At 49.7% G+C, this 14781-nt stretch overlaps 1 pseudogene; it reads left to right on the plus strand.

The window, feature by feature from the left end:
- Positions 1 to 11747, plus strand: part of LOC117849208 (serine carboxypeptidase II-1-like) — a 33798-nt pseudogene extending 22051 nt beyond the window's left edge.
- Positions 11748 to 14781: the final 3034 nt, after the last annotated feature.

The following is a 14781-nucleotide window of genomic DNA, read 5'->3' on the forward strand; positions in this document are numbered from 1 at the left end:
TTGCCAACCTGGAGGAAACCTTCTCCAGTCTACGCGCTTTCCGATGGAAACTCAATCCTACTAAGTGCGTCTTCGAAGTACCTTCCGGCAAACTCCTCGAGTTCATCATTAGCCATCGCGGCATTGAGGCTAACCGGGAGAAGATATCTGCCATCACAAACATGAAGGCTCCAGCCAGCATAAAGGATGTACAGAAACTCACAGGCTGCATGGCCGCTCTCAACCGATTCATCTCGAGACTTGGAGAACAGGGACTACCCTTCTTCAAGCTTCTCAAATGCCAAGACAAGTTCAAGTGGACGGAAGAGGCAGATAAGGCATTGACACAACTCAAAGACTTTCTATCAAAGCCTCCTGTACTCACCGCTCCCTCGCCAAACGAGGACTTGCTCCTATACATCTCCGCTACCACTCATGTCGTCAGCACGGCAATGGTAGTCGAACGGTCTGAACCGGGCCACGCCCACAAGGTTCAACGACCTGTCTACTTCGTTAGCGAAGTACTCTCGGACTCCAAAACTCGGTATTCACCGATACAAAAACTCCTATATGCTATCCTGCTCACCTCGCGGAAGCTGCGCCATTACTTCCAAGAGCATAACATCACGGTCATCTCCGAATTCCTGCTTGGCAAAATTCTCCATAACAGAGATGCCACGAGTAGAATCTCCAAATGGGCAGTCAAACTCGGAGCTCTTACTTTGAGCTTCAAGCCAAGGACAGCCATCAAGTCTCAGGCTTTGGTCGACTTCATAGCCGAGTGGACCGAAAATCAGGTTCCAACTCTAGTCGAGCGACCAGAGCATTGGGGCCGGCGCAAGCGTCTTACTCATCGCCCCCAAGGGAGACCAACTCAAGTACGTGCTGCAGATATTCTGGGAAGCATCCAATAACGAAGCCGAGTACGAAGCACTGCTACACGGCCTTCGTCTAGCGATCTCCCTCGGTATCAAACGGTTACTGGTGTACAGCGACTCCCTAGTCATCATAAATCAGGTTAACGACAAGTGGGACCGCAACAAGGACAATATGGACGCTTACTGCAGAGAAGTCCGTAAACTGGAAAACAAATTCTCTGGCTTGGAGTTCCATCACATCATCCGCGACAACAACGTTGCTGCCGACGTCTTATCCCAAATGGGCTCAACTCGTGCAGAAGTTCTAGCAGGAATTTTCGTACACGAACTACGCAAGCCATCCATACCTGAACAGGTCACACCGCCAGCAGTCCCGACTACTGACGGTTCTCAAGAGATCATGATGATAGAAGTCGATTGGAGGACACCCTTCATCGACTACATCAAAGATCACCAGCTACCATCCAACAAGAATAAAGCTGAGCAAATCTCCCGATGAGTAAAGAATTACGTTCTAGTCGGAGACAAGCTCTACAGGAAAGGTGCATCATCTGGAGTACTCATGAAGTGTGTCACCAGAGAAGATGGCCAAGAAATCCTAGAGGAAATACACAAAGGAATCTGCGGCAACCACGCATCTTCAAGGACAATAGTCGGCAAGGCTTTTAGAGCAGGGTTCTACTGGCCGATGGCTCTGGCCGATGCCAAGCAACTAGTCCAAAAGTGCAAAGGTTGTCAATTCTTCAAAAAACAACAACATGTGCCAACTTACAAGCTGGTCACAATACCTCCAACATGACCATTTGCCTGCTGGGGGCTCGACATGATTGGCCCGTTACCAACTACGCCAGGAGGATTCAACAGAGTACTCGTGGCAATTGACAAATTCACCAAGTGGATCGAGGTCAAACCAGTCACTTTCCCAAAGGCAGACCGAGTTCTCGACTTCTTGGATGAAATCGTACATCGCTATGGTTTTCCTAACAGGATTATCACCGATCTCGGGTCAAACTTCAACAATCATGACTTCTGGGAATATTGCGAGAACAGCGGCATCGACGTCCGCTATGTCTCGGTTGCTCATCCACGAGCCAATGGTCAAGTCGAGCGTGCCAATGGCATGATAGTCGATGCTCTGAAGAAATGACTACATGATGTCGGCAACACCAAAGGCGGTCGATGGCTCAAAGAGTTACCCAATGCCTTGTGGGGCCTACGTACCCAACCATGCAAGACTACGGGGCTATCACCTTACTTCCTGGTATATGGCTCAGAAGCCATACTACCCGCCGACATCATGTGGCAATCACCATCCGTCGAACAATATGACGAAGAGCTTGCCATAGAAACACGGCGAACGGATATCGACAGTTTGGAAGAAGCAAGATGAGCAGCACTGGTGCAATCTGCTAGATACCTTGACGGTTTAAGGCGTTATCACGATCGCAACGTCAAGGAAAGATCTTTCAACTCAGGCGACATGGTCCTTAAGCGTATTCAAGACATGTCAGGATTGCATAAACTCAATTCACCCTGGGAAGGTCCTTACATCGTATCAAAGGTTACAGGACCCGGATCTTACAGACTCCAAGAGCTCTCAGGAGAACAGGTTCCAAACTCTTGGAATATAGAACACCTTTGTCGCTATTACCCGTAGCAGCACTCGAGTACTCACTTCCAGGCAACTACTCGGGATGACTACTCGGCTATCGGCTTCAAGGGGTGTTCGCTTCAGCGCACTATCAATACAACTCTACTTTATTGAAACAACAGTACATCAAAATTACATACAAGGACTCAGCTGAACAAAGACTACAAGCAACTGCCTACTGGCGGGCTGCATTTAAGTCTCAGGCTTTTACTATATCACAAGGCCACTCAGGTCTGCCGACCGCAGGAGGGACCTACACGCAAGGAAGGTGCGCAAAACGCTGCAACGCCCTAGTGTCCTACCCAAGGCACGTCCAGGTACTCCATTACCGCCATCACCAGGACAGTGGCAACGTCAAAACCTGGAAGACGCGCCTAGAGGGAACCAAGGCTGCTCTTTTTGCTAGCCTTGCGAAGCCTATCTGCTCTATGGCCGCACCTCTACCATCTTTCAAAGCGGGATGAAGACCTCAGTACTCATCACCCATCACTCGCTGCGAGTTCCAGCGCGTACTCTGCTGGATCAGTAGCTACGAGATGAGGCAGGCGACGAACCCTCCTACGAGGATTCTTCTAGCATCGCGGCTATCCCTACGAGCGCAAGAGCCTGTGGAGGCAAGGTGGCCTTAATCTACGAGGAATCTTCTAGCACCGGTGCGCTCTTTGCTGGCTCTCTACACTCAAACAGAAGCAACCGTAGGCAATCCATTGCTACTCAGGAGCTTGAGTTGGCTCGCCCACCAGATGGCCCTGTTTATAGCCGAAGGCTCCAACTACCACCGGCCCAAGAGTTACTGTGCACCCGTGATCAATAGGTCTGACAACTCCTGACTCTGCCCATGTGACTGCACTCATGCTGCAATAGACAAAGAAGCATAGTACACCCGTGCCTCCGCAACGGACAAAAGAGCTCAGTACACCCGTACGACAACAAAGGATAGTTGAGTACAGTACACCCGTGTCCCTCAGAAGACGAGTACTTAAACAACATTACGACTACTCGATACTTGGGTCTACTACAAGCCAAGTTTAGCCTACACGATGGGGGCTCCGACTACTCCGATCCTGGGACCTGAGGTCGGGCGAGGCAGAGTTCCACCCGCGAGGGGTCGGACGAGGCGGAGTTCCACCCGTGAAGGGTCGGGCGCATCCGACCCCAGGCTTCGGGGTCAGGTGAGGCGGAGCTACTCCCTCAAAGGGTCGAGCACAGCAGAGTTGCAACACTTCGAAGATTCAACAACATTTTTCGAACGACAACGCACCCCAAAATCCAAAAATCTTGATATTCAGAAGTATCAACATACTTGGTACAAGAACAAGAATACACACAAAAAGCTCAAAGTTCTTCTAAAGAGACGAACTCCGACATCTTGGCTGCAATGGGCTCCGCCTCCTCAAGGTACTGCGCATAGGCCTCCTCTGTGCAGTTGCGAGCCACGCCATCACCAGCCGCCGCCAAGTCTACCCTCGGGTAGTAGGACTTCACAACTGCAAGCACCTGTTTGCAAACAGTCATGCAAAGTCCTGCTACTTTACTCGGGGTAGCTCTTAGTCGCTCCACTAGCGATTGCGGCCCTGCGCCTTCCACGGGGGCGATGGCGTTCACCAAATCCTCGGCCGCTCCAGACAGTTCTTGGAGTTCGCCACGAAGTCATCCCAAGGTCTGGGCATGATCTCTGCACGCCACCATGGCCATGGCAAGCATCACGCCGTTCTGCATCTTTCGGTCCCGCTGGTGCTCGCATGCAGCTTCTGCTTCAGCGAGCGTGGCCCGAAGATGTTCGGCTTCATTTGCCACTCGGTCGTGAGCGTTCCTCCAATCAATGACTTGGTTCCTTGCAGACGCCTCCTGTTTCTTGAGCTCTACAAAGCAAAAGAACATAGGCCACAGCCAACTACAGTTGGACACACCCAAAGTAGTCGCAATGCTTACCTTGATACTTCTTGTTCAAGGATTTATAGCGGCTCTCCAGTTTCTCCTGCAGAACAGCGTGATCCGCGCGTTCCACGGCAAAGGATTTCGCCCCAACTTCATGAACCCGAAGCGCTTCTCTCAGTCGGGCGCACTCCTGCTCCAGCTGGTGGTTTCTTTCCTGAAAAGACCTGAGTACATTGTGGTAAGTTTCACACCTCACGACTACTCGGGTCCTGCAGTAACATCAGCAATATCTACCTGGACGCCCCGGAACACATCCATGGCCCTCTGGAGCTCCGAGTCAGAAGGCGGGCTAAGTACTGGCCTTTGGGTACTCTCCACAAGAGGAACTGTACCCAGAGCAGCACCTACAACATTCACCATATCAGCTACCAACCACAACTACAATAACAAAATACAGGCATTTACCTAGAGCAGTCGCTTGCTTGGATTTCTCAACTACAGCCAGCACTCCGCCAGAAGATGAGGACAGGTCGGCACTTCCCAAGCCTGATGCAGCAGCAGGTTCCTCTAATGAGCGAATCACATCTTGAAGCATCGACATCGTAGCTCCAAGACGACCCGGGTCAACCTCGGGAACTTCTTCAACAATCATGTCCTCAAAAGGAACAGATGTTGTCGCCAAAGGGTCCGGTACTACCCCTGTTTCTACAGGGATAGTTTCCTCTACATCCCTGCACCGCCAAAGTGTTACTACATGATTTACAGACAATGCAACATCGTTCAAAAGGCCAAGGGAGCACACCGGGTTGAACATGGCGGCAGTCGCACACGTTTCTTCTCGGCAATAGGCTGCCGAGTACTCAGAGCCGTAGGAACGGCCGCCGGCGCCGTTTTCTCACCAAGACCTACAGAACTGAAGTCAAGACTACAGTACTACTCAAATGACTACAATTGACAAGGACAGCGCTTACCGCTGGTGATCACGTTTGACAGCAAAGTGCCAATAGCAAGTACTGGTGACACCTCCTTTGCCACTCCAGCAGGCAGCCCCAGAACCACCTGATCAGCAGTGGGCGGCATGGCAGCTGATGGAGTTGGCACGGTTAACTCGGGGGCTGCCACAGTTGTCGATGGCACTTTCTCCAGCAAGGTGTCAACGGCCGCCCCACCGACTTCAGGGTCGGACGCGGCTATCTCTTCGGAGACAGTCTCATCTACAGCCTTCATGAACCAAGACATGATTCACCACATCAATAAAGCATCTCAAGTTCATCAGTAACATACAAGTTATCGAGTACATACCTTGGTACCCTGAGACTTCTTAGTGGTTGCAACAGACTTAGCTGCAGCCATCTTGCGGACTACTCTGCGCCTCTTGACAGGAGGAGAAGGTTCATCCTCTGATTCCTCGACGGCGGCTTCTGACTCTTCTTCCGACTGTGCCACATAGCCGTCAAGTACTCGGGACTTCTAAACAACAAAACGGTGTCAGCAACAAAAATCACAAGTCAAAAGCAAACAAGTCAGAAAGGAAATACTTACCACATCTGGCTCGTACCAGGATTCATACTAGCAAAGAGCCGTAGGGATTACTGGTACTCCCTGATAGTTCTTGAAAAATTTTGCCAGCAGTGCCTCCACGTCATCGTCGGATATGTCCTCCTCAGACATACGCGATGGATCTTTCAGACCTTTGTACTCACTTCCTGGGTGAGCGCGTTTTTTAAGTGGCTGGACCCTTCTTTTTAGAAAGCTGGCTGCCACGTTGATCCCAGTCAGACCGAGTGCTTTCAACTCGGTGATCTGTTGCATCTGAAGATCCAGCTCCAAGGTATCCTCAGGCTCGCTTATCCAATTTTCCGCATGCTTGGGCGTGTGACCAGTCACCACAGGCAGGCGAGGATCATGGTTCCCAATGTAGAACCACCTTTTCTTCCAATCCCCATGGGAGTCGGTCAGATTGTACTCAATGTATGCACTCGAGTTCCTGAGTTGGAACCCGGCGCCTTCAAAGACCTTCGTCTGCTGAGCACTCGGCTGAGGCTTGCAACGGAACAATTTCCTATAAAGCTCGAGGCTTGGAGGTACTCCCAGGAAAACTTCGCACAGATGTACAAATACAGCCATGTGCAGTACTCCATTGGGATTCAAGTGGACGAGCTGAAGATTGTAGTACTCGAGAATACATCTGAAGAAGTCGGAGTTAGGCACGGCCAATCCCCTTTCCACGAAGTGAGCAAGCATCACCGTTTTCGCCGGATGTTCTTCAAACTACCACGCATTGGGAAATGCGGGGCGCCACTGCACGATTTCCTTTGGTTGAAGAAGCTTGGCATCGACTAACGCTTGGACTCCTTCTTCCTTCATCACTGAGTGTTGCCAAGTTGCCCCAGGTGACGGCGGAGCAGTCTGGTTTGTGGGCCCCACCTTCGGTGCCGGCAGCACCAATTCCTTCCCCTTCTTGGATCTAACCTGGCCCGTCGCCGGAGCCTTGCCTTGGATCTTCTCGGGTTTCTTGCCCATCTTCTTGGAGCGCATTCGATGGATTCAACCTCGCCCTAGGGAAGAGTTTTCCTCTCGGATCTACCTCACAAAAGCGGCAGTGGCGGAGGCGGCAGCACTGGTGGCGGTGGCACAGAGGAGGAAGACGCAAAACAGATCTAATGCCCGTACGGCGTTACGGCAACTGCAAAGGGGCTATTCCAGATTTATCTCCGATGGCTCCGAATTTGACGCGTCAGTTGCGCAACGGACAGATCAAATCGCGTATTAATCGCCACAAACACCCAACGGCTACTACAGTCAACGGATTGATGACCACTTCAACGACAGGAATCGCCTAAGTGCTCGGGGGCTGCGGGTACCGTACCCGTTGGTTAGTTTTTTCTTTTTCAAAATCTCCGAAGGTAAAATGGGCAAAGGTTGGTTTGACCCTAAGCCTGAGTCTTCGACTCAACCTAAGGCTCGGGGGCTACTCCATATGGAGTGCGATTGACATTGCACTACCATATAAAAACTACTCGGGACGGAGATAACTCGAAACTGCAGAAAGAGTACCTTCTAGCCACGCGACAGTACTCCGACACTTCAGTCCGCGAAACTACTCGGGTAGTGCCTGCAGCGCTCAAGACTATGGCACACGACTACAAAGTACTCGGGGGCTTGTCGGGACTACTGCCCGGACCCACGAGTAGGCCTTGGACGGCCCACTATGGGACGTTTTCGGACGTGATCAGAACAAGGATGGGCGTATCCTACTCGGACTAGTCTTGTATGTTTATGGAAAACTACTCGGGACGATACCGAGTAGAACTCTGTAATAGTACCAGACTAGGACTCAGACTTGTAACCCTGCCCTCCCAGGTATATAAGGCCGGGCAGGGACCCCCCTCAAAACAGATCCCTCAGGACCAGAACATACATCAATACAAACCAACACACAGGACGTAGGGTATTACGCGATCCAGCGGCCCGAACATGTCTAAATCGTGTTCCTTGCGTCACCATTGATTCCTTGATTCTCGACAACCCTTACCGCATAAAAGACCACCTAGGGTACCCCTAGGCGGGTTGCCGGTCTAAAACACCGACAGGGTGGCGCCGTCGGTGCCCGGAAACTAGCCGTTTTAAACGAGACTAAAGGGTGACCTGTTGAAAAAAAAACCGAGAGTAAAGGTGCACCCCATTCCAGCCTACCGTAGCGCACCCCTTTTCTCCCGGGTCGAAATTAAACCGAGACAGTAGTGTCTGTATATTCGGAAAATTTTGCCAACGATTAAATTTTTTTCAGTGATATTGAATTTCGAGTCACTGTCAACCTGTCATCAGGAAGATTATTGCTTGAAAAATATGTAGGAAAGTGAAACAAAACTGCATTTGAATTCAACTACTCGAACCATTTCTTTTCTTGGACGCGTGGATAGGCTTCTGTCCAGTAGGTATTACCCTACACGCAGGCCAGTTTTCGATTTTGGACAGCGAGATCGATCAGCAGAAAATGTGACGACCTGTCATCTTCAGCACCACAAGGACACAATTATGTTGAATTTGTATAGCTGCCTTATCTACATGAACGAATTGAATGTTTTGATCCTTTACTAATTTGGCAGCGGAGACACCGACGCAGTAATCCCCTTGACATCAACAAGATACTACATCGTTGCTCTGGGCCTTTCAACTACCACGAGCTGGTACCCGTGGTATGATAACAAGCAGGTCAGCTTCATTTTCGCTCAACTCGCCTTCCTCATATGAACCTAATGACGGACATTTATGAATTGTAGTTATTAGCTAGGTCACATTGACGGTCATTATCCGGTATCCGCACATATCCTAAAACATAACAACTCTCGGCCGGGTTGTATTTAATCTTTTGTTTGCGATTAATTTTGAATAGGTTGGCGGATGGAGTCTAGTGTTTGAAGGCTTGACCTTGGTGACCATTCGTGGTGCAGGGCACGAGGTTCCTCTTCAACGCCCTCGACATGCACTCATATTGTTTCAGCACTTCTTGCAGGGGAAGTCCATGCCGAAAAACGGAACCACCTCATAGTTGTTATTCACTAGTAGAGAATTGGCCTTTAGTCCCGGTTGGTAGGGTGCATATCTCTCGGATATCCATCCGGGATAAATCAACCGGGACAAAAGGGGGGTCTTTAGTCCCGGGTCTTTTAACCGGGAGTAAAAGACCCCCTTTAGTCCCGGTTGGTGTCACCAACCGGGACTAAAGGGGGTCCCTTTAGTCCCGGTTGGATTTTCCAACCGGGACTAAAGGGGTCCCCTTTAGTCCCGGCTCGATTCCAACCGGGACTAAATGGCGCTTGCATGGCACTGCCGTGACGCCTGAATTTTTCATGCATGCATCACGTATACGTAGTACCGCGGCCCTTTTAATTTGTTAACCTTGTAGTTGAGATTTTTTTAGAACGAAATCAACTAGTATTTAAACGAATGGGATTTGTAATTATACAATTACTATATATATACACAATCCTTATACACAATTCATATACACAATTCAACTAGCTTAGTACAAATCGATCATAATTAGCGTGTATTATATATACAAATAAATCAAAGTATCTTCCTACAATCTTCCCGTCGTGGTGTTGCTGATCGGAGTGTCTAATTATCGTCCATCGTAATAAAATTCTCCTCTTGGATTTACCACCTCGTCCATTATGAATCCAATGAGACCTTCACATATTGCCTTCAAGAGTCCTTGTTGAATATTTAACATCTATAATTTGGAAATTTGTGAATGTTACATGAACAAATACATATAAGGAGCTAGAAAATAATTAACTAGTAATATATTTATTTTACGTACTTTAAAGTTGTGCGGCGTCATCTTCGGTCCCTTGGGTCCCAAAAAACTGTGCATGTGCTCACAGATGTAGGAGCCACATAGATTATTCCCGGGTTCCTGTCTTAAGCACTTCAGTGCGGAAAAAAATAAGTTATGAAATATTCGTGTTATACAATGTAATAAATGTGCAGACTGCATACGTACCGGGAAGTCTGTGTTCCATGTAAGAGTTTTTTTGAATGGACCTTTGTGTGTCCTTATGAATTGTTTCCATGCGCTGCGGATTAGAATAATGAATGACATAGTGTAACAGGGATAAAATTTAGGAAATAAATTTTTGCATAGAGATAAAGGTCCAGAATTATTACAAGCCGTCTTGCAATTCTTGGTAGTCCACCGGATCTTTCCTTAACGAATCAAAGACAGTGACGTGGCTTCTTTCAGGCTCAATTATAATAAGGATCCAGTGGAAGCTGCATGCGTAAAATGTTCATGCATATTAGAGCTAACTAACATGTAGAGATAAGGAAAAAGACATCGAAAGTAGACGGTATACACACACTTACTTGAAGTTGTATGGAAGTAGTATGAAATCCTTGAATGTTTGTTTGTGTAGGAAATTGTATATTTCCGCAAAGGTTTTTTCCGGCGCTAATTGTATCTGTTGTTGGTTAACTACAGATGGATCCATGAAGCCTACATGTAGGTACGCCTCTCGGCGGCATGTCTGAATTAGCATCCTACATGAAATGGAAGATGAAGTTAGTACGGTGACGCACGCCAAAATTTACATGTAGAGATAATAAACGGACACTTACAGAATCCAAGCGCTGATCAGAGAGACGTCCAGGGCATCATGATGGTACACTTCGTATATATCCTTGAAGTCTAGCCACAGCACTTTCTCCCCTTCACCGTGAAAATCTATCGGTTTTACCTTCATGCCGATCATCTCCCTCGAGTTGGCGGATGCCATCATGTACCATTGATGCAATTCATACATCTTTGTTGATAGCTTCCGTACCATTGAAGGCTTTACTAGAGGTTTGCCTAGCTCATAAGTCCACTTCGGCTCAGGGGGCGGTGCAGTTGGCGTCTCAACTTGCCCTATGCATTCATCAAGTCCCAGACCTGTTTCTTCCATGAACTTCAATACATTTGCTTGTTGATCCAAGGACATTGCTTTTACCCGTTGAGCATCTTTTTTTGATAAATAGCTGAGGTCGGGGACTGGACCGCTGGAGGATGATTTTCCTTTCCTTTTATCCTTTTCATCAACCTTTACTAGAGCCCGTTCATAGTTTGACAAGAGTGGTATCCTTTTCTTGGCTCCTTCTTCCATCCTGATAAAAAAGTTTAAATCTCGCCGACTTACTGGCGATGGCTCCATCTCCCTTGCCTTTTTTAATTCGGCTTGTTTCTTGAACCACTCACTGGCCTCTCGTTGGATTTCTGCCCATTGTTCTTCATGAGACATTGCCTCCCAGCGTTCCTTACGAGCCACTTCAGGCTCCTTTGTTTTCTTCTTTCTCTGTCTTTGCTTGGGAGGCGGTTCTCGTGACTTCTTTAGTGGTGCTGCAGGTTCCTTCAAGGGGGCCGCTCTTGGTGCCGGCGACGGTGATCGGGGAGGGGTGTTGTTATTGTCGTCGTCGCTCCCAGCACCAGGATGTGGTGGAGATGGAGACCTTGATATAGATGGAAGGGACGGTCCTGGAGCAGGAGATGCCGGTCTCGAGGTATGAGGAGAAGGTCGCTGCTGGGGATCTACGGGGAGCGGTCTTGAGGTCTGAGGAGATGGCTCCGTGCCGGGAATAATGATGTAGCGTTTCTTCCATAGAATGATCCCATGAAGCGCATCTGCCAATATCTTTTCCCCGTCGCCTCCCGGGAAGTCGAGCTCTAGACCTTCATACTGGGGATCAACTATTTGCTCGACGCAGACGTTGGCGTAGCCTGTTGGAATGTCCATGCCATGACTGCTCTGCCCTGCCAGGGTTGCTAACGCACTCCTGTACGCTACCTGTACATATAGCAGAAGTAAACAAGTTGAACTCCGATCTCGAGGCCTGGATCAATTGACAAGATTGCATAAATATTATGTATAAGTATACCTTAATAGTGAGGTTGCCGACCGGTGCATGCAGCTCACATGAGGTCCGTTGCGTGATGGCATCCACGGGGAACCGTTGCTCCTCCACGGGTAACCTGGGCGTCTGCGCATCGGGGACCCCTGTAGAAGCACAACTGCTCCCGAGGCGTTGAGAAGGGCTGGCGGTGTTAGGATTCGGCATTGCTCCAGATTGGGCCAACTCCGCAACTGTGTCGGCCACCCGCCGATTGATTTCATCCATCATTCTTTGTTCTAGCATCTGCCGCCAGCTCTCCTCGATCTGTTCCTTTCTTCGCTTCCGGCTTCTGTAAGAGGCGCTGTCGCCTCGGAAAGCGAACTTCCACGGAACCACCCCGAACCCCCGGCAACGTCCTGGGTGCTCTGGATTATCGAGGGCCAATGTGAGCTCATCATTTTCTCGGTCCACCCTCAACCTCCCAGCCTTGGAATCTTCAATGTTCTTCATGAGATGTTCGGCCTTCTCACGTATTGTGTCATTGAAAATCAACGTCCCATCCTCTTGGCTTAGGGAGCCTCCATGAGCGTAGTACCAGTTCTTTGATCATTCGGCCCATTCAATAGTTGCAGGTACGATTCCCCGTTCGATCAGATCTTATTCCATCTTCCTCCACTTGGGAATTGCTGAGCCATACCCACCTCGCCCCAAATGATGGTGGTAGCCCTTCTGACTAGCATTTGCTGTGTTGGTCGTGATCTTTTTCACACCTTCTTCACTCCTCTTGTATTCAACAAATGCATCCCAGTGGTCCCTCAACTTTGGCCACGCGTTGAAGTCTGGAGTTTTGCCCTTCTTGATGTAGTGGGTGTCCAGCATCTTCTTGAATGTCTGGAATTGAGTAGCCATCTTCTTAAGCGTCCACGCTTTGACATCCTTCTCACTATATCCTTTGGGAATGTGAAATGTCTCTTCATGTCTTCCCACAGCATATTCTTTTCTGTCTCTGGAAGGGTGTACGGATTATCGCTTCTGCCCTTCCATTCTCTGATGCTGATAGGCACGTTGTCCCGGACGATTGCCCCGATTTGACTCACGTACTTCTTTGCTACTTTCTCGGGAGCAACCGGCCTGCCCTCTTCTGTAACTTCGGTGATGACAAGCCTCCCTTCCATCACCTTTGTACGACCTCGGGTCTTCTGCCCTTGTGTCGATCCGGAGGGCTAACAGTTCAAGATTCGTTAATTAGTACGTAGTAGTAGCGGTGGCGTGAAACAATACAAGAATGGTTGTATATACCTCGCCGGAACCTTCCGCCACGGCAAGTTGTTGCTACGGCTGTTGCTCTTCATTCCCATCGGCGGACATGTTGAGGAACATGTCCGCCTGGGTGCCCTCTTCATCCGTGTATGATAGTGGAACGTTGTCGCCACTACCATCACCAGCGATTATCTGCTCCATGATATACCTTGTGGTCTCATCGTCTGCCATTTCAACTATTGATGGAAACATACATGGAATCATACATGACAGTCATAGAAATCGTCTTACTAAAAATTTGTACAAAGTCCTACAAAGTCCGGAATCATACATGTATATAATGAAATCATAAAATAACATGAATCGTACAAAGTTCGGAATATTTATACAAATTTCTATGAATTTTGACGAATTTCTACAAATTTCTATGAATTTCTACAAATTTCTACGAATTTCTACGAATTTCTACGAATTTCTAAAAAATTTCTACGAATTTCTACGAATTTTGACAAATTTCTACGAATTTTGACGAATTTCTACGAATTTGTAACAATATCCACGTGCGGTGCCTAGGTTGTGACGGCGGCGATCAGGGCGGCGGAGGCGGGACGGCGGCGGTCAGGGCGGCGGTACGGCGGAAGCGGGGACGGTTCACCGGAACCACGGGCGGTGCCTACTAGGTTGTGATGGGCGGCGGGACGGCGGCGATCACGGCGGCTACTCGGCGGAGGGGACGGCGGTGCATCCTACGAATTTCTAACTTCATTTTCTCTGTATCAACTCTAACTTAACAAACTAACTAGAAATCTAACTTAACAAACTAACTAGAAATCTAAAAATCTAACTTAACAAAATTAGAAATCTAAAAATCTAACTTAACAAAATTAGAAATCTATCTAAAAATAAAACTTAATTTTCTAACTTAAAAAGAAAACCCTCCCGGCGCTGCCGGCCAGCGCGGCAGCGGACCTCTCGCGCGCGGGGCGGCGGCCGGGTCGGCGGGACGGCGGCGGCCGGGGCGGCGAGGACGGCAGCTAGCCGAGGCGACGAGGATGACGGCGGCCGAGGCGACGAGGACGACGGCGGCCGAGGCGACGACGACGACGGCGGCGTAGGCGGGACGGCGACGAGGGGCGACGAGGATGGAGCCAGCGACGAGGATGTGGAGCCGGTGGCCGGAGGCGACGAGGTGGCCGGGGGCCGGGCGCGTCGACGGACGAGGAGGGGATCGAGGCGGGCCGGTCGGGGGACGACGACGGCGCAATAGGGGACGTTGACAGCGCAATGGGGGACGACGACGGCGGCGACCGGCGAGGGAGGTGGACGGGCGGCGACGGCGGAGAACGCGCGGGACTTGGCGAAATTTTGGCTAAGTGTGTAACTGGCGGGGGTAGAAGGGAGTACAGTGCCTTTTAACCCCCCCCCCCTTTTATCCCGGTTCGTAATGGGACCCGGGACAAAAGAGCCTTTTGTCCCGGGTCCCGTCACCAACCGGGATAAAAGGCCCCCCCCTTTTATCCCGGTTGGTGACGGGACCCGGGACAAAAGGGTGCCCCCGCCAGGTGGGGCTGGGAGCGTACCCTTTTATCCCGAGTCCCGTCACCAACCGGGATAAAAGGGGGGGGCCTTTTATCCCGGTTGCAGTTGGCAACCGGGATAAAAGGGTACGTTCGGGCGGGAGACGAAACGTACCCTTTTATCCCGGTTGCCGTTTGCAACCGGGATAAAAGGGGGGCCTTTTGTCCCGGTTGCTGTTAGCAC

This window comes from Setaria viridis, chromosome 3, assembly GCF_005286985.2.
Source record: "Setaria viridis chromosome 3, Setaria_viridis_v4.0, whole genome shotgun sequence".
Lineage (NCBI taxonomy): Eukaryota > Viridiplantae > Streptophyta > Magnoliopsida > Poales > Poaceae > Setaria > Setaria viridis.